The sequence below is a fragment of the Mytilus californianus genome, unplaced genomic scaffold (genome assembly GCF_021869535.1).
Source record: "Mytilus californianus isolate M0D057914Y unplaced genomic scaffold, xbMytCali1.0.p SCAF_19, whole genome shotgun sequence".
Classification (NCBI taxonomy): domain Eukaryota; kingdom Metazoa; phylum Mollusca; class Bivalvia; order Mytilida; family Mytilidae; genus Mytilus; species Mytilus californianus.
Window position 1 is genome coordinate 5,913,490 of NW_026262667.1, and position 26,995 is coordinate 5,940,484.

Here is a 26,995-nt window from a genome sequence, read left to right on the forward strand (position 1 = left end):
CATAAAACATTCCTTTTATAAATAAAACCGACGTACGTGGGAGTGATAGTAAACGGAAAAGGCATGAACTCTAAACAGAGTGAAACTTTGTTCGTCGACTGGCTATATATTTCCTGTTCTGAATGCATCTCCCTTAAAGAGACTCTGTCAATGTCATGGCAAAAATAAAGCAAAAGAAAATCGACCTCTTTTCCTCGATTGTGACATCACCAAATGAAACTCATCACCGAATTGTACTAACCCTGAGTAACACAACGGTTGATACTAGTTGGGCACTATCTGCCTACACTTAAAGAGCACCTGATATAACCCAAAGTTTTTAGTAGGATTCATGTTGCTCATTCATTAATTTTCTGTATATTGTTTTGTTCCGTCCTGCCTTCAATAATAGGCAAAATCCTCACCATATATTACGCTACAATTGACCCGAGGAAAACAAACATGTGAAATGGTTCAAAGTAGAAAACTAATGAACTTATTTAAACTAATAGATTTTAAACGAAAAATTAACCACGGGCCTGCAAACCCATGACTTTATTCATTCTATGTCGGAATTTAACATATTTGTGACAGTTCAACCCTCCACACTAGAACGAAATATAAAAGTCAGTTGAAAATGGTTCTTGACCCATCTGATTAGAAGTTAGCTCAAAATAACAGACAACATACGCAAGGCGCAAATCTAATGTGTAAACTTATTTTAAGAGTTCATGCCTTTTCCGTTTACTATGACTACCACGTACGTCGGTTTTCTGAAAGCTAGTTCAAAGCTAATTTTCAATTAACAAGTATATCATGTTTTCGTAGACCAAAGTATAAATCAGTACATCACTAACGGATATATTTTAAAGACGTCATAAGCTAAAAGTATACGTACAATGCTAAAATACAAATGTCGACCAGACGAAGCACCATAAAAATAAATAACTGGATAGTAATATATGCTTGTTATTAAACTACGGATAATATAGTCAATGTAAGTAGCGATAAAGTCAATTTTCAAAGTTCGATAGCCTTTCCCCGAATGTGACCTACTGAATAACATGATCAAAACGACGGGTGCGAGATTAGATCGGGATCTGCTTCCCTCCCGGAGCATCTGGGATCAACCCCGTTTTTTTTGTGGCGTTGGTGTTGCTCAATCATTAGTTTACTATGTTGTGTTTTGTATACTGTTGTTTGTCTTTAGGCCTTTTTCTTTTTTTCATTGTCAGTTTTAGGGTAAGGGTATTAACCAGGTTAACAATCACTTTAGCAATTGAATTGTAATGGGAACTTGTTTCATTGAATGTTGATAACAAAGAGAGAAAATATGTTCTTTGACCTCATTTTGCAGTAAACTTAATGTATAACAATTAAAATATATAGAAATCAATGTTTCAGAAAAGTTCAATCACAACAACGGTAAGAGACAAATATTTTATAATCCATTTACTCAAATGTTGACATCTTTTTAATCAATTTTACAACTATGATTCACCAGGGGTCAATATTTATTTGCAATTGCAACGGTAAATATTTTTGGTTCGTATATTTTGTATAAAAAAAAGTCCACAACACATAACATATGAAAAAAAATAGAGAATGAGCAATAAGTTCCAGACCAAAAACAAAGGGTGATGGGTGTTTTTAAGTACATATAGATTCTACCACGGCATCGAGTGTGATACTATATTTCCCCTTCTTGAATGTTGAATTTAAAGTGGAGAAATATCGTTTTGCACGATACTCGATGATGGAATCTGTTTCTCTAGTGATGCAAGACGATATGTTGACACACTATAATTTTATTTTTCTATAATCTAAAATAATGTGTTTTTGAAGGTGCTCACAGTAACTACAACGAACAGTTTGTATTGTCGTATGTATGAATATGGATCATATAGTGTTTATGTTCATTTGAATATAATGATGTGTTGTACAATTTGTTGCATGAAAATGTCAATTTAAATATCGTAATTAAATCATATTAGATTATTACGTTATTAACATTATTTGTCAGAGAAAAGAATAAGTTACTGCGAACAACAGTATCCATATTAGAGTTTTTTCTGATTTATACTAAGGAATTTAGTAAAGAAATACTTTAAATTCGGACGAGTATGGCGAGGGAGAATTTAAACATGATTCACAAGCCTTCGCGTTTGCGACCCCTCGTGTGTTTCGTTAGCCCTCTGCTGCGATATTGTTGATTTCTATAAACTCTATGTACAGGGGTTATTATAACGCCTTTCTAGGGAACACGATATAAGCTTAATTACACTCGCGTGAACATTTTCACGTTTACAGCAATTTTTATATATTATACTACTAGGAACAACTGAGACACTGTGGATGTTGATTTGACAATTATTTCAGTTCCAAAGATCATTATCAATAAGTGTTTAAACGCCGTGTCACCCTTCAATGAAACGAACGCTTGAAAATACTATTGTTTTACAACACACTGTTTATAAAACTTTTATTAGTGTATTCATTAAAATGATGTTAATTTAGAAACGTGCTTCTCAGTGATATAATATTATGATGACCTTGTGAAATATAATTCACACAGATGAAGAATTTAACAGGGACAATGAAATACATATTTGTTCAATGCTTTAAAAAATATATATGGTTTTTGTGGTTGTGGTCACAATTATTATACATAATTCAGTATTAAGTCAATATTTTTCATTTTAGTTTAAATATTTATTAATTATTAAAGACGTTCCTTGACATTTAACATTGAATTTCCGTCAGTTAACTAAAGCTAATGATCAAATTTGGCTGACATTATTGACCTCGGATATTTTTGCTGTTTCATTCGGGCTGTTGGGTTCACAATTATAAGATAGACGAAAGATGCCAAAGGGATATTCAAACTCATAAGTCCAAAACACAGACAATGTCATGGTAAAAAATAAAAAGGAAGACGAAATGAAAAACAACAGTACACAAAACACAACATAGAAAACTTAAGACTGAGCAACACGAACCCCATCAAAAACTGGGATGATTGCAGGTTCTCCAGAAGGGTAAGCAAATTCTACTCCAAAACAGTTCACAAAACATTACATATGTACAAATTATTTTAAACTGAACCATTACTTGTAATTTTTCTTTTTATATTGTTTATCATCACACTTGCGTAACTATAAGTAAAGGAGTCTCGTCGCTTTATAGTCGTGTTGCCTTTCTTACAAGTATCAATTAATCAACAATCATTAATTAATTAATATAATATATATTTTAAATGCAATTGATTCTGCAAAACACTTGACCCTGTCATTCAAACAAGCGCTTCAAATGCAAATTGTGTTCAGTTCTAAGAGTTGTTTTTTTTTAGTGATTTCGACTTACAACTTTTCATATTTAAATTTGTCAGATCTACGTGTAAACTGATACACAAATTGTGCAATCAATCGAGGTGACTTGTACAAAATATCATGTTAACCGTAATATCATTGTGTTAAAATACAGTGTAGATTGTATCTGAATTGTTTCAGATTATGTAGTTATTTGGTTTTTGAAGAATAGCCTTCCTATTGTCATTACACTTGTTTTAAATAAATAAATAAATAGGTTAATGTAAGAGCAATTGTTCTGATGGGATTAAATTGCAATATCTTTGATAACGTAGTTTTCTGTTGCTTTGGAAGCCTCTAGTTTTTACCTACTATCCCATATAATTCTGGCATAATAAGTAAATATTATGTTTCAAGTACATGTTTAACCAAATACAAGGTGTTATCAAATATTGCTTGCTTATAACTTCATGAAAAAGTCAATATTAACAAGTACACAAAATCTACAATCAGTATCACATCCCTTTTAAAATTACAAGTGTCCGTTTGAGACAACTAGACGATGGAAATGATAGTGAATGGTTTTTTTGTCAAATAAACGCACCTTGGTCATAATGCATATTTACTTAATAATTCAATTAGTCAAAAAAGTTTAACTTCAATGAAAACAAACGTATGTGTGTAACTACCGACGGGATGGACACTGATCCACGCTATCTATATTCGTTTCCGAATTTGTCTTCAAGGTATTTTGTTCAAAATCTTATTCTAAAGAATAAACAATATTGACCATACACAAATTCTGCAAAAAAGGAAGGAACATTTTATGTTACAGTTGTCTTTTAAAACATTAAAATAAAAAACATTAAAGAACATACAAAATAATATTCGATTTTTCAATTGACACCATTATGAGGGAAACTTAAAAACTTAAAATGTATTCATTAAAAATTATTTTTTAAATATGTATTTAATAAAAATACTTAATCGAAATACCGAAAAGTTGCGCCAAATATTGATATTGTAATCTATGCTGTCCCATTGGCACTTATACCACATCTTCTTATATATATTAGGATAGAAAAACCTTAGTGTTTAGAATACAATTCACATTTTATGGACTTACAGAAAATGAACATACGAATGATATTTCATTTCGACACAAAAGTGCAAACTACTAGGATGATGATACCATTGGAGACGTTCACCAGCAGTAGAATCTACCTTTGTAAACTCACCAAGGGTAACAAGCTTACTTTCATAACGTAAATGTAAAAAGCAATACCCTATGTATACATCTATAAAGAATATTATGATAATGATACCCTCGGCGACGAAACAACCGCAAAGGAATCGACCCATTGATTGTAAAACTCATCAACAACCATTGTAACGTAAATGTAAAATAAACAATACCCTGTTTATACATCTATAAAGATTTCAGTACAAGTCTTTTGAGGTTTTAAATACTACCATCACCGTACAAAAATAAAAGTGACTTTCAGATCTCGGTGGCAGAAACCAGTTATTTTACAATAAACCTTTAGAATTTCATGGATTTATGATTCAATTTTCCTGAAAAATCATTCAAGCATATATGCAAATAAAGTTTATGGTTTTGAGTAACTAAGATGTGTGCGTGCTTATGTGAATATATAGAAAACCTGTAAATTTGGGTGTCTGTCCAGCATGGATATTTTAAAATTTATAATTGCATTGCAAATAAGGCAACAAATGTGATGATCTGATACAAATCTAATCCTCACCTTCAGAATCCTGCTAAAGACAGACAAGACAAGAATTTTAGGCAAATTTCAAGAGATAAATGATATTCAACGAATTAGAGCCTTGTCCGGACCTATCCCAACCATCAAATTCTCAAGATATTTTTGTTTAGATAAAACTGAATTTTTCCCTCACTTTGATTGGATGAAATCAAGAAAGGAGACCCCAATTTTGACTTCTGATTGGTCCTATATGTGAAGGAAATCCCCAACCTGTGTATGCAACTACTTACTAATGTAGTACAATAGCCTAGAATTTACATTCATTTGTTTTTTCAGTCCACATGATATAATTATATATTTCATTACTTAACTATAATAAAATTTCTGCGTGGGACACATGTTCCGGTACACCAAAACTGGTACCTGCCACCCTGCACTGTTTTTTTTTAAGTTCACCTATTGATAACATAATTTTAATATTGGCATTATTCTAGATGTATCGTTCAATGAGTTCCAAAGTTCCACTATTGTAAAATGATGTAAACGAAAGGATTAGAATATGATTATGACAACATTACATGTATTATATATTTTTTAAAAGAGCATATGATACACGTCACTTGTCACATATTCTGACATTGAAGTGAACATAAAACAAAATGTTTTTCTATTTTATATGCATAGTTTGATATTTTCAAACAAAGACACAAATCAAAATTTTGTGTTGGAGAAAAAAAAACATTGGGAATATTGAATCACGTTGACCTTGTGAACGAAATATATACTACACGTATAATTATGACTCATCATATTTTAGACGTGTTGTTTGAAATAAAAACATTAAAAATTAATAAAGAAAAATAAAGGCATTAGTTTGATATCTGGTGTCTATATATGTGTTAACTGTACCATGTACGTCATGTGTTCGAAATATTGATACATTATTAAAGATAGAAGATATGCTAGAAGAATCACATAAATGGCGGGCAAAAACTAGGAACACTTTCTACTTTTACATACAAAGTAATATTGAAAATGGTGCTTATCGCTGTTGTGTGTATTTTTCCTTTGATCTTTTTTTGAGATAGAAAAATTATCGCACGAAACTAAGGGCGCATGTGACGTTGTCAAAGTAAACATCAACGAATTTATATGCAAAATTGCGATAAACGGATTATCAGTGGTCTTTCAAACTCGAGGATGTCTCTCAGCCACATCTCACCTTAGGGATGTCGATCTTCCACGAGATTGTAGCGGAGAAACACACTCTCGTTTGAAAAACCATCGTTGTCACATTCAACATCGATAAAGTAATGCATATATTTGAGAAAAAACTTTGAAACCATGGCCTAAAAAAATAGACAACAAAATAAAAGTAGTCGACAAAACGTCATAGAAAAAAAAACGTTATTAATTTCATAATAATAAAATTATTTCATTGTTTTTCTGTTTAACCATACTATTGCCAGTATTGTCGGCGACTTATCATTTAGGAAGATGGTTGCCCCAATTGTATCTTCTCCTTCATTCATATTTATAAGTTTTGGGTGTAAGTGAATCTACAAAATGAACTTCCAAGTTTTAATCTTTACTGGCCATATGAATTCAGAAAAGCGGTTTGAGCAACATATATATATATTTTCGTTATGTTTTGACAATCATTTTTTTACGTTTGTATTTTATATTAATGCTGATAAGATCGGTACTATACTAATCATTGATATTTCTTGGTTTCCAAATTAGAAATCTGAAATAACATTTTTATATTTGATTCATTAAAAAAATAGTTTTTTTTTTGCTAATTTAACTACTAGCAATACATGATTAATCGAACAGGACAAATGTAATGAAAATTTCAGAAGGAAAATAGCTTTGCACAACAATTTTCAGAGAAAAAAATCAAGAATACGAGCTCATATGTTACGATCTTAAATGTTGGATAAGCTTTTGGCTTATTAGTGCCTTTTTTTTTTAGTCTTTTTAGTCAACAACTGATCTGTGTCATGACGTTGTCAGTATTTCTTCGACGTGAGTTTCTAATGTTCCCTTGGTATCTTCCGCATTTTAATATATTAAGCAGTAGAGTCAAGAAGGCACTACCGATCGCTAAAGAATCAAACTTAAATGGACCTACCAACACTTTCTGTTTTTATTTCAGGTATCAGAAAGTTAAGAGGGGATAATAACTGCCAACACATCCAAGAGAAGACGACCTGAAGACAAGACGCGTTTGATAGGGAATACAACTTATCAAACTGAAGGAAATATCTTGACCTGAAATTATTTTCTTCATATAAACATATTTGATCTTGTAAATAATCCTTTAAAGGAACGGTAATAAATATTAGGCATTTGAGTTTCCAAGCCGGATTAAATCGTTGCTGTAGAAGTTATTTAATCGGTCGTTATCTGTAGAAAGGCGTTCTTTTTTATTGCCGGTATGGTGATTGGCAGATAAAATCTGGCATATTTCCAAAAGGTAGCAGGAAAACAAATAGTTTTCAAACATATAAAATCATTATACACTGTAAAAGGTGATTTACAAATTTAAATTTATCGCCAAAGCATTAAACAAGTGTTTGCTATCAGATGGCTTATTTACCAAATGGTTCGCACATATTCAAAACTGTTATGAGTGAAATTGATTGTAAGTATGTTAATAATAATTCAAGGAAAACTGTCACAGAAGAAAGTGAGGATACTAGCTTGACTGATATTTCATTAAACGGGTCATTTTCTGACAGAGCAGGACGATGTCCACACCGATATGAAAACAAGAAAAGAGGGAGATATCACGTGCAATGGATCGACGAGTGTGAAATGTTGCCAATAGATATTGATAATAGACATTGCAAAATGAATATTAAAGAAAAACCAAAGTCAATCCTGAAACGATTTGTTTGATAATTGTCTCTACAGGAAGTGAATATGAACCAAATCCAAAGAAGCTGTGTTTCATCTGAAGTATACTATAAAAGTGGCAATTTGAACTTATGTTGCATATATACCGGGCATATATTTTGCCATCTGTACTAAAAGATTAGTAACGTTTGAATGTAATAACGCAGCCGCTGAAGTTGACAAATGAAAAGAGAAATATACATGCTATGGATGTTATGCAATATACCTCTTTTTGTAATCTCATGTGTCAGGTAGTATTATTTACAATGGACGTGCAATCGAGATGATTATTTGTATGAACTTACAACTCCGTTTGTGCTGCGCTAGGGCGCGAGTTAAATGAACATGTGTGCAATTTTGTATTTTAATTATAAGCCAATATTGTAATTGCAATAAAAGTATAACAAAATTAAATTTCATAACGATTTTATTTGTTTAATTTCAAACCTCTTTCTCTCTAAAAACGCATGATGAAACAAAAAAAAGAGAATCTTATATTATCAATACTTAATTATATACCTAAGGGGAAAACATTAATTAACCAATAAGGTTATGTGTATATATTTTATGATTTACTGTTATACTTTGACATGATAATAAAATTAAAGCAAGTCTGGACCCAGCTAATAACGAGAGTATCGACTACATAGTCCAAAACTTCTGTGACGGCAGAGCAATCTCGGACAACAAACACTACACGATAAAGAACCCGTCTGATAGCATGATTTCTATAAGATAATAAAAAAATGATATTCTTATCTGTTTGCATATGCCCATATTATTTTATGATCCGTCTTCGCCACAGTTTTTTCTGGTCTTATGCTGATGTATCACTGTACCAGGTTGGGGAGGTTTGGGCGCCTGCTAACATGTTGAAGGAGCCTGTAATTCAGTGGTTTTCGTTTGTTTAGCATATTTGTTTTTCGTTTTATGTTTTGTACCTAAATCGGTCCGTTTATTTCTCGTTTGATGTTTTTATGTTTATAATTTTGGGCCTTTTATAGCTTGCTATGCATATCAGATCTATAATTGCTAACTTCTACGTCATTTGGTATCTGGTAGAGCATTCTCTGGTTTGCAATCATACCACATCTTATTTTTATTTTGGTACATTTATTCATTATAAAGTAAATTTTAAAATTGTATGCCGCATTGTGGATTGGACATAGATGTCACGGTTCACTGAACATTAAAATGTGTTTGTGTAAGCGGGGTCTGGTGTTGGAAGAACACATATTTTTGTCTGAAATATTTTGCATCTCACGTGGTTTATGCTATTTCTTTAAACGTTTCACGACGTGTCCTTAATGATACAATAACTAACATTGGCGTGCAGGCTATGAAAGTCGAAAAGAAAACCAGCATAATTGTTCTATAATTTTACGTTATAAATATTATTCTGAAACAAAAGACAATTTAACAAGTTTAAATTGTAAGTTGTTTAAAAATATTTATTAAAACTGGAATATTTGAGAGATCAATGAAAACTATGCCCCATTATCCGACAATTATAAAATACCCTTTAATAAGCACTGTTTAATTGGATGTTGATGACATGTTTGTACATTGGTATTATTTATTAAAAGAACTCGTTTACATAGTTCAATAAATATCGGTAAAAAAATTAAATCTCCATAAAAATCTCCATCCTAAACATGATATGGACATTGGAGGACTAATCATTCAATATATCTTAAATTTAAAATTAACCATTTCTTTATCGTTCGTTGACCCATTTAAAAGGGACTAAAAACATTTTTTTAATTAAGAAAACCTTAATTTCAATACTCCAAAATTAGTTAAAAGAGATAAAATGAAGTAGAAATATATTTTTTTTTATTAAATGCACTGACAACAAAATAGAATTAGATTTTTATGCTGACACATTTTTGTCCCTCAACGGGATTTGAACTCACACCTTTGATACACTACAGCACCAATCGCTAAGCCTCATGTCCAGCACTCTAGACCACTCGACCACATCCGCTATACAAAAATATAACTTCAATAGTCGTAGTGTTACTTTGTCACGTAAGGCGAATTTAGAGATAGGCACAAGACATGTGTTTTTAGCTTGTGTAGATGTTATATTATGTTTTATACACAATGTATTTTTATTTGTCGGCAATCTAACTCAACAATTTTTGATATACCGTATGGGATAATGATTCAATTCATTATACAGTCACTAGAAATAATTATATCATACAAACAAGTCTAAGCAAGTGACAACCATACAATATATATGCCCACTGGATCTCAGTGTTTGAGAAACAGGGTAAATACAAATATTTATATAAGTCTGAAAATTAAACCCAACAGTGTTAGAATTAGATTTTTATGCTGACAAATTTTTGTCCCTCAACGGGATTTGAACTCACACCTTTGATACAATACAGCACCAATCGCTTAGCCTCATGTCCAGCGCTCTAGACCACTCGACCACATCCGCTATAATATATATATACCAATCAAGTGAAATAATAAAAAAAAAAAAGAAGGAAAAGATGAAATGCACTTAAATTGTATTTATACAAAAACATCCACAAAAAAGTCACTTTCATAATGTTTCTCCAACCGGGTTCACTCTTGCGAGATAATCACGACTGACTGTAAAACGATAGACGTTGTCATCGGCAAAATAACGTAATAGTAATAACAATCGGCTTAACAACAATGGACGTAATCCTGCTAAAAGGGACAAAATTAGTATGTCGATTATTAAAAAAAATACAATAAAGTGACTGTGTGATGTATTGTTTGTTATAAATACAATGTTAGTGCATTTTCATCTTTCGCTTATATATATTATTCATATGTAAAATACTTTGTTAACATAGAGACATGTCTCGCTTGTGTAAAAGCGAGGCAAAAGATACCAGAGGAACATTCAAACTCATAAGTCGAAAATAAACCCGGTAATAAGTCTAATTCGGTAGGTCACATTCGGGAAAAAGGGGACGGGATTGTAGTTACGACATTAGGAACATATCCGTTATCATCTGTGAACCGGATGTTCCATAACGGTCAACCAACTCGTGATGGCGTCCATAAAACTTACGAAGGGATGATTGTGTAACTTTTGTCGTGGTGAAATATTATTTATCATATCTATAACCTCTTAAATCTAGCACGTTTTAAAAAAGAACTAATATACAAAAATGACATTGTTTGGACTGCATGGTATAGACAATAATAATTGATACAGGAATAAAATATAAAGCAAAATACCAAATTATAATTTATAAAAAGTCATCATCTAATAGTACAGAATCATCAATATAACCATTCTAGGGAATAGCATTATCAAAATTGTTTTTAGTTATGTTTATACATCACTCCTAAAATACGGAAAAGTTTTTGCTTTCTCTTTCCTTTTGATAAATTGAATACAATTATTGAAGGTGATAAAGTATTTATAAATTCTTACAATGCAAAAGTAATCTCCTGTTTTGTGGGCGTTATTACATCTGAAGATGAGATTTTTGATAAACTATTCCAAATTGCCTCATTATGTGTGTTTGTAACTAAATGGCCCAATTTTTTTTTATGTATGATCAATTTTATTCACTGTATTGAAATAAAATACTACAAAACCATGCCTTTATTGGTTATCTCTACTTATTTTGACCTCAAATATGTAGGATTCTGAAAAACTTACAGGGAAGGGAATTCTTTGCCCATATTAAAAATAAAATCCATCAAAAAATTATGAAATATTTAATCAAATGCCACAAATGCAAATTTATTTTTAAACAATGTCTACATAACAAGTCCCCTAGTAATTTCAAGGTGTTTATATTTGCACAACTCTCCTATGTACAACGCACAACGTGTATTATTTGCTTGATAGTTGATGTTATTTGGTGTTCATATTTTAGATGCAGGGAATGCATTACAGAATGTATTCTTTAGACTGTATATAATCCCTATGCAGGAAGTTTAATCATTTCGAAATTTAAAAAAATACAAACAGAAGTCTAAATCGGTAGGTCACATTCGAGGAAAGAGGACAGGATTGTGGTTACACAGTAGAACATATCCGTCGTTATCTGTGAAACAGATATTATAGCTTGCTGTTCGGTAGCTTTATTTCTTGCTGTTCGGTGTGAGCCGAGGCTCCGTGTTGAAGGCCGTACTTTGACCTATGATGGTTTACTTTTACAAATTGTGACTTGGATGGAGAGTTATCTCATTGGCACTCATACCACATCTTCTTATATCTATTCCAAAACGGTCAACCAACTCTTGCTGGCGTCCATAACATTTTAAGAGGGATGATTTCAACTTCACTGTTTGGAACTCTTGGTCTAATAGTTTCCTTGTAAATAGCAACACTCTTTCAAGGAAATCATGATAGGAATTTCGATGGGATATATGCGTTTAACATAGTCACCAAACCTTGAATTATTTAGTGAGAGGAAATCATCAATATAGCGAAACGCGAACTTGAAGGATAATGCTAGTTTTTCATTCTTCCTATGATGCTCCTGTATGAAGTCAGCCTCATATGAATAAAGGAACAAGTCGGCAAGAAGAGGAGCATAATTGGTTCCCATAGGAATGTCGATTTTTTTGTTGATGACTGATTGATCGTTGCTTAACGTCCAGTGGAAAATATTTCATGCATATTCAGGACTAGAACTGATTAACAATAAATACAATTGGTAGGTTCTGTAATAGAGGCGTCCGGGATTAAGGTCGGAGAAATTAAGACTGCCACGGGAAAAGTGGGTATATTGGATAGGGACAGATATTTAGCCTTGCAACCGGTCATCTACCCAACGGACCCCTCAAAGGGTTCTTAACATTCAAAGAGCGTGGCACTCTCTTTACACGAGGCATCGGATTTAACTTCCCCATTCTGACCGGACGTGGCTGCAAATTTGTACATCCCGCACAGCCAAAACGGACGCCCCACTTTGGCGAGGGTTTTACTGCCGGTCGGAGGAAGACCAGTGGTGACCATACTTCCATTCCCCAGTCACCATTGGGGTGAAAAGCTGGTAGAAAATCATGAACTGCAATGTAGTTGTGACAAAAACATACCAAAAAGGCGTTTCCAGGCATTGAAGGAATAAGTCCTTCAAATAAATTGGAGTTCCTTTCCAAGGCATAGAAGATAGAATAGAAAAAAAACAGCTATTCAAGATGAGAAGGATTAGGCTCGGGAGAGAGTAAAGAAGGTTTTTAGACAACATGTGGGCATGGATAATTGGGAAGAGGTTCTGAAAAAGTACCCCAGTGCTAGAGATATTTGTTGACAAAAAGAACAAACGGAAATTTGTTCCAGAGGAGCTTCTGAATTTTTAATTTGCCGGCAAAAACTGAAAGAGGCAGATACCGTTTTATCCTACACAGAAGAAAAACGAACATGACACACAAGTTCCTGTCACAGCAGAAAATATCAAAGAAGATTTCAACACTATTTGTACAAAGATGCATCTGTAATTGAAAATGTAAATGTAAAACAAATTTTGAAATCTCTTCTTAAAATACAATAAGAATATATATAAATGTTTTTTGACTTGGATGGAGAGTTGTCTCATTTGCACTCATACCACATCTTCTTATATCTAATTAAGGTAGAATAAAAACAAAAGATGACATTCGTATACCACTAGTTAGCGGAATTTCGTAACGCTAACTCGGCAATTGTCAAATTTGCCGGCAACGACGAAACGTTGACACAACGATATCAACGTATAATTTAACGTTCACAACAATCATTTTTAAACTAAGAAAAGTATAAAATATTAATTATCCAGAGGTCTTCAATAATGGAAATCAACACCATAATTCAAACACGGAAAGGCTGAAGTATTGGGTTTAGTTTCACTTTCCACTATTTTATAATGTCAATAGCAAAATACGTAAATGTTCAATCTGTTTTAAATTTTAATTTCGTCACTTTGTCACCCACCTCTATGTTCGTCTCCATTATTTTTTGGATTCTGGTGCATTAATTTTTAGCTGATGTTTTGCTGGTGGATTCCCGCAATATGTACAATTGTGACCTTCGACAAATTATTTTCAATGTTATTACAACATTTTACTGTGTATTTTCCTCAATGTTGCCCTCTTTTGTCAATTGATATGATTTATATACATTTTATTTTATGTGAACTGGTCCCATTAGAATTTCTGGATGCAGGAATCCAGTCATATTCTAAAACTCGTGTCGATACCGGTAAAAGCTAGGGTTTTAAAGTGAGATCCTCGTACACTTTACACAGGTACAAGACGAGATTTGTTTTAATAAAACGTACTGTTTATCAGCGAATTTTATATTCAATTATTAGAAATATATATTAAATTATGTCAAATTTCTAAGCTTTTCGACGTTCTTTCAGTCATTTTTATTTGTTTCCATTCTGGACTTGTAAATATTTGCATTCCTTATTTTCTTTCCGGCACCACCGAAAGTAGTTTTTATTGTAGAACATTATAATTTTGTCGCTTAAAATTTGAATCAAGAATCATCTTCAAGATAAAGATGTATGTAAGAATGAAATGTTCAAGACACACTATTGATTTTTGATCTTGCTTTAAATGTATAAATACATACGGACTCTTGTGTACATATATGTAAAAAGATAAAAATGAACATTGGAGTGGATAATTTTCAGTACACACAACCTTCTGTGAATGTTAATAATGCAGGACAAAGTTTCTATAAAACGATACATGATTTTTTTTTGTTAGTTGTTATTGACTTTGAATTAGCTGTCTGTAACTGCGAGTACTCTCAGATGTTTACTTAGTGTCTTTTTTGGTGTGGGATGTATAGATACGCTGCTACGTCCGGTCTGTGTTTTCGTTAGATGTTTTTTGCTTTGTATCGATCTGATGAGATAAGCCCTTTTCATCTGATTTTTATGGTTTTTATGTTGTACTGTAACACATCTGTCCCAGGTTAGGGGGAGGGTTTGGCGCCAGCAAACTAGTTTAAACCCGCCACATTCTACATGTGCCTGTCCAAAGTCAGGAGCATGTAGTTCAGTGGTTGTCGTTGGTTCATGTACGTCATATTTGTTTTTCGTAAATTGTTTTGTTATAAATAAGGCCGTTAGTTTTCTCAATTAAACTGTTTCATATTTTTCATGTCTGAGCTTTCTATAGCCGACTATACGGTATGGGTTTTTCTCTTTGTTGAAGGTTACGGTTGCCTATAATAACTTACATCCACTTCATTTGATTTTTTGTGGATAGTCTCATTGGCAATCATACCACATCTCCTTACTTTTATATACTTAAAAACACATCCACGGTGATCGAAAATCAATTGAACAAATCTCTAAACACTTGTAAAGTTGAACACAATCTTCTCCGCTTACAATCTTTATGCAATGAATCCTAATCATAAAGCTTATGTCGACGTTTGGATGCACTTATATGTATCTTTGAAATATGCTTTTCCCGCTTTCAAATTATGAAACTACATAAATATTAATGATGATGAACTATTTTCAATGTCATTTGGAATTCTTGACTTTGACTACAATGTAGGGTGGATGATGTACAAAAAAGACTTAAGGATGATTTAATGCACCAGATTCATGGCATTCGATGTAGCATTTACACAAATATAAAAAAAGAAATGGTTGCATAATTCTAGATAGTGACTATGTTTCTGACATCAATATTTAAGAAGCTTTTATGAAGACGAACAGTTGATAAGCATAACTGCATTTAAAAAGCAACAACAACTTGATTATGATTTCAATCAGAGCATGTCGAAAACCATAGATAGTAAACATGGTAGAAGTGTTGTAAAAGCACTGTTGACAAGACGTTGTCTCAGGAGACACTTGCCAGCAAAGTAATAAAACCCGAAACAATACTGAAAGATCTAGAAGCACATGGATTAGTTCAAAGTGAGGTAAACAATGCATGCTGCAACTGACATGATTAACATTCGATTAAATTTTACTCAAATCAATACAGCCCGAATTAGATTCTATTCAAGTTAACGATTGCATTCAGCTCAGTCAAATGAGAAGATCAGATGCATAAATGCTACATGAAATAATAAAGAATTGTTGGGCAGCTTTTCATTTTTTTTCTTCAAATATTTAACATTTTACTTCGCTGAAACCAGATCATTCATATCATATCATGAGCAGTGTATCCGAACAGACCAAAGTTGAAACTAATAGGTCGATATCTGTATTTGGGCATTGCACAAAGTCATGTTTTTCTCCGTCTATTAATGACGTCTTTACACTAAAACACAAAAACGCTTTAAACATTGGATGTTGGAATGTACAGTTTGATATTTTAGTCTTTTATTACTATTTTTTTTATTAGTTATTATATGCTTTGAACTAGCTGTCGGAAACTGCGAGTACTCCAGATCTGTATCTATAGTGTCTTCTTTTTTGTGAGGATGTAAAAATACCCTACCACGTCCGGTCTGTGTTTTTGTTACTTGTTTTTTTGCTTTCTATCGATCTGATGAAGTAAGCCCTTTTCAACTGATTTTTATAGTTTGTTCATATGTTGTGCTGTTACACCACTGTCCGAGGTTAGGGGGGAAAGGGGGTAATCGAAAACATCTTTAACCCCGCCACATTCTGTATTTGCCTGTCCCAAGTCAAGGAAGAGGGACGAAAGATACCAGAGGGACAGTCAAACTCATAGATCGAAAACAAACTGACAACGCCATGGCCAAAAATAAAAAGCCAAACCGACAAATAATAGTACAGATGACACAACATGGAAAAAACAGACTAAGCAACACGAACCCCACCAAAAACTGGGGGTGATCTCAGGTGCTCCGAAAGGGTAAGCAGATCCTGCTCCACATGTGGCACCCGTGGTGTTGCTATGTTATTACAAATCCGGTAAATAGTCTAATTCGGTAGTCACATTCGTGAAAAGGGAGGGTATTGTAGTTACGACATAAGGAACATATCCGATATCATCTGTGAAAACATTTCGGCACCGTGCATCATTGAAGAGACACTAATTGTCGAAAACCGGATCAGTTGCAGATAAATTGGTACCATTAATGCTTTTGACGAACAGACCCCTTTTAAGTTTTATCTCCGTTTGTTGACAGCCTAAAAGATACATGTCAATAAACGTTGGTGGTTTTTATTTGAAAAATTAAGCATACACGCAATGTCAGAAAACACAGCATTGGTATTCATGGCAGTTTGGTCTTTTGGAAGATTTATGAATTGCTTCGTCAATCCAAACGAGCTTCACTAATCTACCAACACTCCTAACACTGACCCAGAATTGCTTCGTCAATCCAAACGAGCTTCGGTAATCTGCCGACACTCCTAACACTGACCCCCATTAATTCGCAAACCATTCTATAAAAAACAACCTGACGCTAAAAAGCACTTACAGGTAAATAATTGTTACACTGGTGTTAAGACTTGGTTCCTCCTGGATTTAAGTATAGAATCATAAATTAGGCCAGTTATAAATAAGAAGATATCAGGACGATATAGGCAGCAAGTTCACACCTCCTCATCTGACCAGGATTCTATGGTGTCGTTTATTTTGTACATAAATAAAGGCAACAGACGTATACCGGTGTTCAATAGTCATAAATCGATTGATAGAAAACAAATCCGGCTCACAAACTAAAACCGAGGGAAACACATCAACTATAAGAGGAACACAAAGGAACAACAGGAACACTAAAGTGCAACAAAAACAAACGTGAACATACATAGAAACGAACTATTTGATAACAACTGCCTTATTCCTGACTTGGTACAGGACATTTAAAAAAAATGGTGGGTTGAACCTGGTTTAATGGCTAGCCAAACCTCCCGCTTTATGACAATGTTAAAAAATATCGCTAAAATAACAACAATAAGTGACAGAAATACAGCACAAACACACGCAAGAACATTAATCCCAGAGAAACGCACAAACAAACAATATAATAGTCGACACAACATGCAAACCGCAGAACAACAACGAACATATTCAATCAACGACAAACACTGCAGGATATCAAAAACAGTGACGCGCTTACGTAACTAACATGCATTCTCGAACTTCATACAATTATTTCACAATACTCGTCCAAACAATTTTTATGAGAATGGTGTTATGGAAAGGCAATTTTATAATTATTTGGACTACAAACGACGCCTCTTTATCCATCCGTGTGAAGCAGCCGGCATTTTCTTTCTCAAGCAGGATTCGAGACATGTGCTGGCCATCTTCAAATTTTTGGAGTATATTCCACGTGTATTTGCAAGGTAAAAACAGGTCAAGGTGTTCGGATAAAAACCCTGTTACACCTTAATTATTTTGCATGTGGAGCAGTCTATACATTTTTGTCATCCATAACTTTGCTAACTTCTCGTTTGATAAAAAAAATGTTTACGACTTTATTCTACTTCCCCTCCACCACCACAATCGCCTTCCTCTCATGCAATCGATATTGTCGGATATCATCGATTTAGGTTGTACAAAGTTTAAATTATTCAAAATCGAGATAAAGTAGTAGGTCCGGTAACAGTGATAAAACAGCTCAACTTTCAATATATTTTCGAACATTAGTATTCTGTTACTTTATGTTTTTGATTACTCTAATGAAGAGTTAAACGTGTTTTATGTATTTATTCAAGGCATAGTCATTTGCTGTTGTTCTATAATATATCATTGAAGTAGCGTACTTTTGTAAAATATGGCCAAAAACTTCCGATCCCTTATGTTCAAAGTTATGAATTGAAAAAGAAATAGAAATATGTAACAATGAATTGTCATACTATGAAATACATGAATTGTATTTCTTGAATAAATTTTTTATCAACTACCAACTTCGAATTCATGGTTCAAACCTGGTTTTTTGTGGAGATTGTGTTGCGCAATCCTTAGTTTTCTATGTAGTGATTTGTGAACTGTTATTTATTTTCTATTTGTCTTTTTCACTATGACTTTGAAGTTGTCTGTCTTTCTTCATATTGCTAAGCAACCAGAAAGATTTTTAATAATGAATTTGTACTTCTTGCACATTATTTAAGTGTTGTTTTAATTTTTTTTTAAAGTGTAACATGCATGTGATGTATGACTCCGTTCATAAATTCAAAGATATATCGAGTGAATGTTTTGGTAAATCAAATAACATCATGACGTTTTATCTGACCCCCTTGATAGATCTGCGACAATTCATTCAGTAATCAAGAGATATTTAGATTGTCAATTTAGCCTAGTGAAGTGTGCTAGTTATTCAAGGAGTTAAAGATTTTTAATGGGACAATAACATATTTATTTGTTTAATACATTATACCTCTGTATAACATACGTCATCAAATCTCTTGAAACTGAAGATAATCACTATATTGTATCTTATGTTCTCATATTAATTACATTGTAAACTCTGAGCAAATGAGTAAGAAAGATTTATTGAAAATAAAGTAGGTTGGTAAATAGTAAATATCTTAAAGTACTAAAGAGTTCATTTCTTGATATTGATATAAAAATATGGAGATGTGGTATGATTGCCAATAAGAAAACTACAAGTTAGGTAAATTTGGATTGTTTACAGCTGTTTTTATTGTCATTAAAAGTGTAATGCAGCTGTACCATATGTAAATATCATTTTTCTTTTGGTAGCGACAAATAGTATAATCCCTTTGATTCATCAGATGTTAGTAGTTGTTTAATCGTAATTCGTTTAGCTTTTTTATCTAACAGTTTAGAACGTTTTGCAGATCTTCCTGTCCAGCAAAAATATCTGTAATTGGTTTTGTAATGGCTTTACTGTAAGAAGTCCATCTTCCGCCTAAGTGCATGTTTCTATAGCAGGACCGCGTAAAATTATTCTTTTTGTATGTGTTTGGTAGCAGTGAAAGTAACGATACTGATGCGAATCTGTGTTTTTGTAGGAACTATTGGATTTATATCAATACCGCCTTTTATTATCAAATATCTAGAAATGTTAATCCATGAGTTAACATATCCCATGTACATTTTAAAAGCTGTATATAAGTTGGAAAGAATGATATTGCTAAATTCTTTTTATTATCCATTCAATGAAAACATCTGGCATCAATTATTACCAATAAAAAATTGAAGAAGAAATATTATGTCTCACCAATCAATTGGTATACATGATCGAATAAAGAAATGCGAACTACAATACGTAGGACAAACAGTTAATACACTTAAAGATTGAAGGGACACTTCAAACACATAAACACGGAAAACCAATTCAAGCCAGTTTCATTGCCTTTTACGTCACCAAGACTTAGTAAGCACGACGTGACAAGGACAGGAATTGTCAAGACGCCAACTGACAAGAGGGAAGAAGCTGTAAGCCTAGAAGATGATTTGGGAAAATATGTATTAATAGAACTATGTGAAGCAGAAGCTGCTCTATGGGATGTCTATAGTGCAGCTTATAGAGATAAGCAAGACCGGGAAAAGGCCCTGGAACGAATTGAATCGGTTTTTGAAATTGGAGGTAAGAAATCTTTATTTAAATGTTAAAAATTTGCTTTCAAATGCTGATTTGTACATAACAAACACATTTCGATGACAAATATTTACTCATCTTTTTAACAAAAATAACATGACATATCTTTTCGAAGTGAGCTCTATCTCCTCTTTTCGCCCTACGTTTCTTCATTTCATTCCTTGTAGATATGAATGCTGCTTTATAGCATGTTGTGAAATATAATATGTGTAATGGGGTATTTCATGCAAATAAAAGATAACTAACTCGGTGATACAATATGCTTTATTGTTTATATATATCAGCCTCATTTTATTGAACATTGAACATTAACTGTTGGTCTCAGATTTATCATAATATAATAATTACGATTATTATTATTTTTATTTTATACAATTATAATAATTTGTCATCATTTTTATATGCAGCCGACAAGATTCAGAAAAAAGGTTAATAACCTCAGGGAAATACTACAAGAAGGAGGCCACAAAATACATGTGACGTCCTTCCAGGAAATGTAACGTCACAATGAATGTCGGAAGATTATCATCATTTGATTGACATTAGAAATTAATAAACGAAGAAACAAATCTAATCCCGAAAAAACTTCCGGTTTTATTTGTATGACACACGATGTGATATTTGTTTTCAATTATCAAGCAAAAGCTCCTGTTCGAATCTGTTCAAAATCAAATGGAAAGTCGTATCGTGTGAACAGAACTCTGTACGTATTACCCGGGCGACGGTATCAAATGGGAAATCGTACCTTGTAAACACACCTAAAGAACAGAAGAAGCATGTACAGTTGGAAAGCAAATCCTTGGAAACGTCTGTTGTCGTTAAGCTATACCAGCAACAAGAGCGGGGGGACTTAATTTGAGGACGCTGCAGTTCCCTTCCAAAAAATAATCCCAGAAAATAAAGATTTAGAAAAATGATTATTTACCAACTTTGCCTTCTCTTGAACCTAAAAAAATGTGTATTTCTTGGCAAAGATATGATAAAACCCCTTAAATATTCAAGTTCTAGATATTCTTTGAAAAGGTATTGAAATTTATTCAGAACTTAACAAGAAAAACAGACATTTTCAAACTTTCGGTTTAGAGCAATTTTTTAATAACTATTGCGTGTCCAAGCTTTACAAGAAATAACCTTAACCGGATATTAAATTTCCAAAACTGAAATTCAAGCCATCATGTTACCATTATGGTATATTATCAGTGTCATCATTGATGTGACGTCATCTTCCGTTTCACCTTGCGTCAGAAGCCATAAAATATGCCGGACTTTTCTTCACTCTAAATGTAAATAAATTGATTATTACCATTTTCTGGTTAAAATTTAAGTATAGATATCCATCCAGAGAAAGCATCTGCACGTCTCTTGATGTATTTGCAAATTATCATCATTCACTTCCAACAAAAAATGAAAACCCTGCCAGAGTTCTGTGCATTTGTCTGTAATCTGCACAACATCAGTCTTCAGTCATGGAGAAGGACTGCATTTGCAAAAGATGCGAACTTAAAATGAAAAAGAAATTTCAACAGCAGAAAACAAGTACTGACGACTGTCCACATGCCAAAATTAAACGCAGCAATAATACAAATACTTCTGGTTCAGGCGATTTACCATGCTTTTTATCATTTTCTTACAACATGAACATGAAAATTTCTGTAAATGGATACAAAGGGACAGTCGATTTCAGGATTTATGTATTGCATGTGATCAAACAATTAAAGACAGACATGTTTCTTTTTCAGAAATACAATTTAAGACCCTCATTTCTCTGGCTGATTTTAACGAAACGGCTAAAAATTCCACATACAAAAAGTAATGTACGTGTATGTATTGTTACAGCAAATTTAATGAAATGTCACAAACAAAAGGCTACATAACAAATTTCATTAATAAAGAATTAGAAAAAAACTAGCAAGTTTGAACAAGATAATAGTTATGCTGATATGACAAGTTACAAAAGAGATTGTGTAAGGTTCTCAGTGATTTTCTAGGATACAAACCTGTAATACTATCTACTGATTCTAGCGCCACTGATGAGTGAATTTTAGACAAAACGCACGTCTGGTGTTCAAAATTTCAATCATGGTATCTATGATGAGTTTATTTACAACCAGTGTGTCGATTCCACTGCTGGTTTAGTTTTATTCCCCAAGGGTTTCACTAGCTAAGTAATCAGCACTTCTGTGTTGACATGAATTATCATTGATATGGTCATAATTATAAATTAACTGTTTATAAAAACTTTGGATTTTTAGAAATACTAAGGATTTTCTACCCCAGAAAATGATTACCTTAGCTGTATTTGGCTTAACTTTTAGGAATTGTTGGTCCTCAATGCTCTTCCAACTTCGTACTTTATTTGGCCTTTTTAACTTTTTTTATTCGAGCGTCATTGATGAGTATATTATAGACAAAACGCGCGTCTAGGGTTCAAAATTTCGATCTTGGTATCTATGAGTTTACTTTATATGCAAAATATTTGTCAAATTAAGACCATAACGGGAATACAAACAAAAATATCTTTGTTCACGACACTCGCTGGTTATTTGATATGTTAAAACTTAGTTTTGGCAGAGCAATGTCAGAATATACTCCAGACACAATGTTGTACAAGTAGATATAAATATGACAAGATGTACATACAAATGTTATACTCACCTGAATGTGATTCCAATATCAATTATAATCAAAATATGAATATAGAAAATATAGTGTCTTGGATAAAGCACAGTGTTTCTGATTACCCATCTTCTAAAAAAAAACATACTCAACAAGATATAAAAAAAGTTTGACTTTTGCTACAGAAATTAAAAATTTAGGAGTTTTGTATATATTTTTTACAGCTACAGCAGCAGAGGAACATTTCTTGTTTTTTGATTTGTTCAAAGAAAAATACTCATTTCATACCACATCCAGAAGATAAAGTATTTTCAGGTCTCGACTTTTACAAAGGTTATTAATTTTAACTTCTATATTTCATACTCAAAACAATATATACACACAACCCTTCCACATGCTTATAACCGACACTGCAGACAGATACTCAAACTCTTCTATTGATTGTCTTGCAATATTATCTAGATGTGGCATTGGTGTCTTGAAAGAAAAACATAAATAAAGACAACAGTAGTATATCAATAGAGCAAAATAATACAACTGTAGTTACTCCTTTCAAATCGTTTGCTATTGGTTCTTATGACAACATTGATAAAAAAAAATCATTTCTAGGTTAAGGCTGAAAAATCAAATCCTGGTGTTAATGGTACATCTGTTCAGATTGTAGGAGCCCCTGCCTGAACCTATAATACATAATGTTACAAATTCATCAGCTGAAAATGCTACAATGAAAAACAATGAACCACATAGGACATTGCTTAGTTCTTCCACTTTAACCAGTGAAATTTCTACAATGACAATTCACCTATCAATACTGACATACAAAATAAAAATTCTAAATCTTGACGATTCTTACTTTAAAAAGTATCCAGAAACATCAATTGGCATGTCAAGTAAGAGAAACATGTCTTCGGAATTATTAAAGATCGTATATGAACCACTTGACCAAATAGGAAAACCATCAGTTCTTTAACAAAATCATTACTTCGACCTCCAGGGGGGGGGGTCATTTCGAAGTGACATGCTTGCTTTTAACTGTATAAACCAATTCAGAACAGCATTAAGCATAGACGAGTCTGTCTAAGCACAGTATTAAATACTGGAGGGTTTTTTTGTGACCAGAAATTCGAAAACATGAAGAACATGTGATACTTGTTGGTGACGGACAAATCATACGAAACACAAATAAACTCAAATTTGAGTATGGAGATGCTTTGCAGTGGCTTTTGATTAATCCTAGTGACTAGCATTTACTAACGAATGTTCAACCTTAAATAAGAGACACTAAGCTGAAGGAGACGGCAAAAACAAAGACAACTGTAATGAAAATAGATACCTCGGTAACTATTACAAACCGCATAAACTGCACCAAATGTAATCGCAAACATCACAACTTAAAAAGGCATCACGAAGCAACCGTAAAGTTATTTGCGTGCAATCTATGCATGGCACAATGTACGAGGAAATACATCAGCAGAAAACATATTATAGGGAAACACGAAGGAGAAAATGAAGATAGTCTCACAGAAACAACATTAACCCCCAAAATGATAGCCATCTAAGTCGAAACCGTTACCTTCAAGGAAAAACAAAGGAATAGAAGAAAACATTTTAGAAAGTGACCTTGATTTTTCAGATTAGATTGGGAATAATACACTACATACAGCTACGAAAACCTTATGGTTAAACCGACATATCTTGTTAATACCAATCATTATTATGTACATTGGCAGAAATACACATCCCATGACTACGGATATTTATCGAACACTCGGAAAATAAGTAAAGATCAAACGAAGATCATAGATGTGACCAAGGATGAAAGTATAATATACTTATGCAGTACCAGCAGTACATCCACACTTTGCCATGATTAGAGGACCAACTAAATATAAACAACTTTTTTTAATTATAACAAGAACAATTCAGGTATATATTTACATAAGTTAACATTTTAAAGTACATAACATTACCAATGCCTAGTATTGTCAATTGTTGACGTCATATTTATAATATGAATTGTCCTGATGTAATATGTCTGTCCCATTATTCAAACTGATTGTTGCCTGCTCAACATCCAAAGGCATTTATTACATACACATTCCGGACGAAAACGAATGAAAAATAAACACTAAAGGTAGGTTCTGCAAGGGAGGTCGACCGGGATGAAGGGCAAGAATTTCGAATGACACTGGAAAATGAGAGGAGTGTCGGATAGCGGGCGGTTTTTTATACTTGCATCAGACCCATATGGATTCCTCGGGATTAATGCAAGGGTTCTTTAACTTGCATAGAGCAATGCAGGCACTTTACATGAGGCATCACATTTAACGTCCCCATTCTGATCGAACGTAGATGCGTATTTATACTTCCCGCATAGCAAAAAGAACGCCCAACTGTGCTATGGTTTAACTACCTGAAGGAATAAGTCTAAGATATCACCATATTTATCTATCCGAGTCAAATCGTGGATGCAATTTGGTGCTCTGGAAGGATGAGCAGTACACGCTCCACTATAAGTATATCAATTTAATATGAAGTTCATATTTGGCATATTGTCAACACTGGACAACAGATCTGTGTGTAAACATCGTCTAGTTAGTTTCTTCAAATATCTACGATATAGTTTTCCCGTGATCATAACTCTCTCTGATAAACAGTCAAATCTTCTGAATTTTACACATACATGTCACTAACAGTCTTTACCCAAATAAGGCTAATCAAATAAGAAGAAGTGCATTTAAAACGAAAGTTCAAAAAAAATGTGCCAAAAATATGGAAAATTGTAAACAACACTTTATGAATTCCATGCGTCCGAAAAATGGTTTTATCTTAATCCAATAAATCCTGCTTCTATGCACATTATTCCAACGGTTAGATCAAGTTTATTTATTTCAATTGGTAACGCTATGTACTAAATGATTCCTTTTGGGTTTTAACAAAGGCCTGGATAAAAAGCATTGGTTTTCGTCTTTTATGGACTGAAATAAAATGATGATATTATAAATCATTTTTTCTATGCTCATTTATCATTAATTATTATTATTTATATTTGTAACGTAAAATATAAATGTTTGCTTTTGAATAAAAGTCTATATTAGTTTAAGACCACTTCGTGTTTTTGCGAATACAATATATCTTAAGGTTTCAGACATTGATTTAAAAAAATTCTTATGCATACGAGTTCTTAAAATACTGATGTCTAGAGATTGTTTTTGTGCTTGAATTGTTGTCCCATAGATGTTTAAACCACATTTCCTTGAACGGCTGTTTTAGAGGATGCACAAATAAAAAACAAAAGAAAGACGATTTACGTTCGTACAAAACTGGAAGTAGTTCGATAGATAAAAACTCATTGATATAATATAAGTTACTTTTTGCATTATTGAGTCAATACATCAATATACAGCATGTATACGTGTGCACAAGTAATCATAGGTATTCATAAAATTTTATCATACTCAGAATAACGACTAAACGCAAAGTGACGAGCAAATGATTTCCTTTATTTATGAAAACTATATGCAAAGATGGTGAAAAAATAACAAAAACACCGAACTTTAAGGAAAATTCAAAACGGGAAGTCCCTTATCAAATGGCAAAAACAAAAGCTCAAACACATCGAATGAGTTGGGAGATGTATATCTCATATGCAGGTGAAGTCGGTATGTTGCTACTAAGGTCGGGGAAATTGATAATTTCAAAATTAAAATCGTCTCGTTTGTCATATATTCTGGTACTGAGATGACCACTCATGTCAAATTCCCGGTATAAGTCTAAAAATGAGGCGGAGGAAGCTGTGTCTGTTGTCTCTTTAATTTCTAGTTCTGGAGGATATATTAATGGAACCCAATCAGAAAAGTTTGGATTGTTAATGGAAGAACATCATCAATATATCTGAATATGAAATTAAATGATCTGGCTTCTTTGATCTTCTTGTTTTTGACAAGTGTCTGAAGGAACTACGACTCATATGAAAATAAGAAGAGGTCGGCCAGGAGAGGCGCACAGTTTCC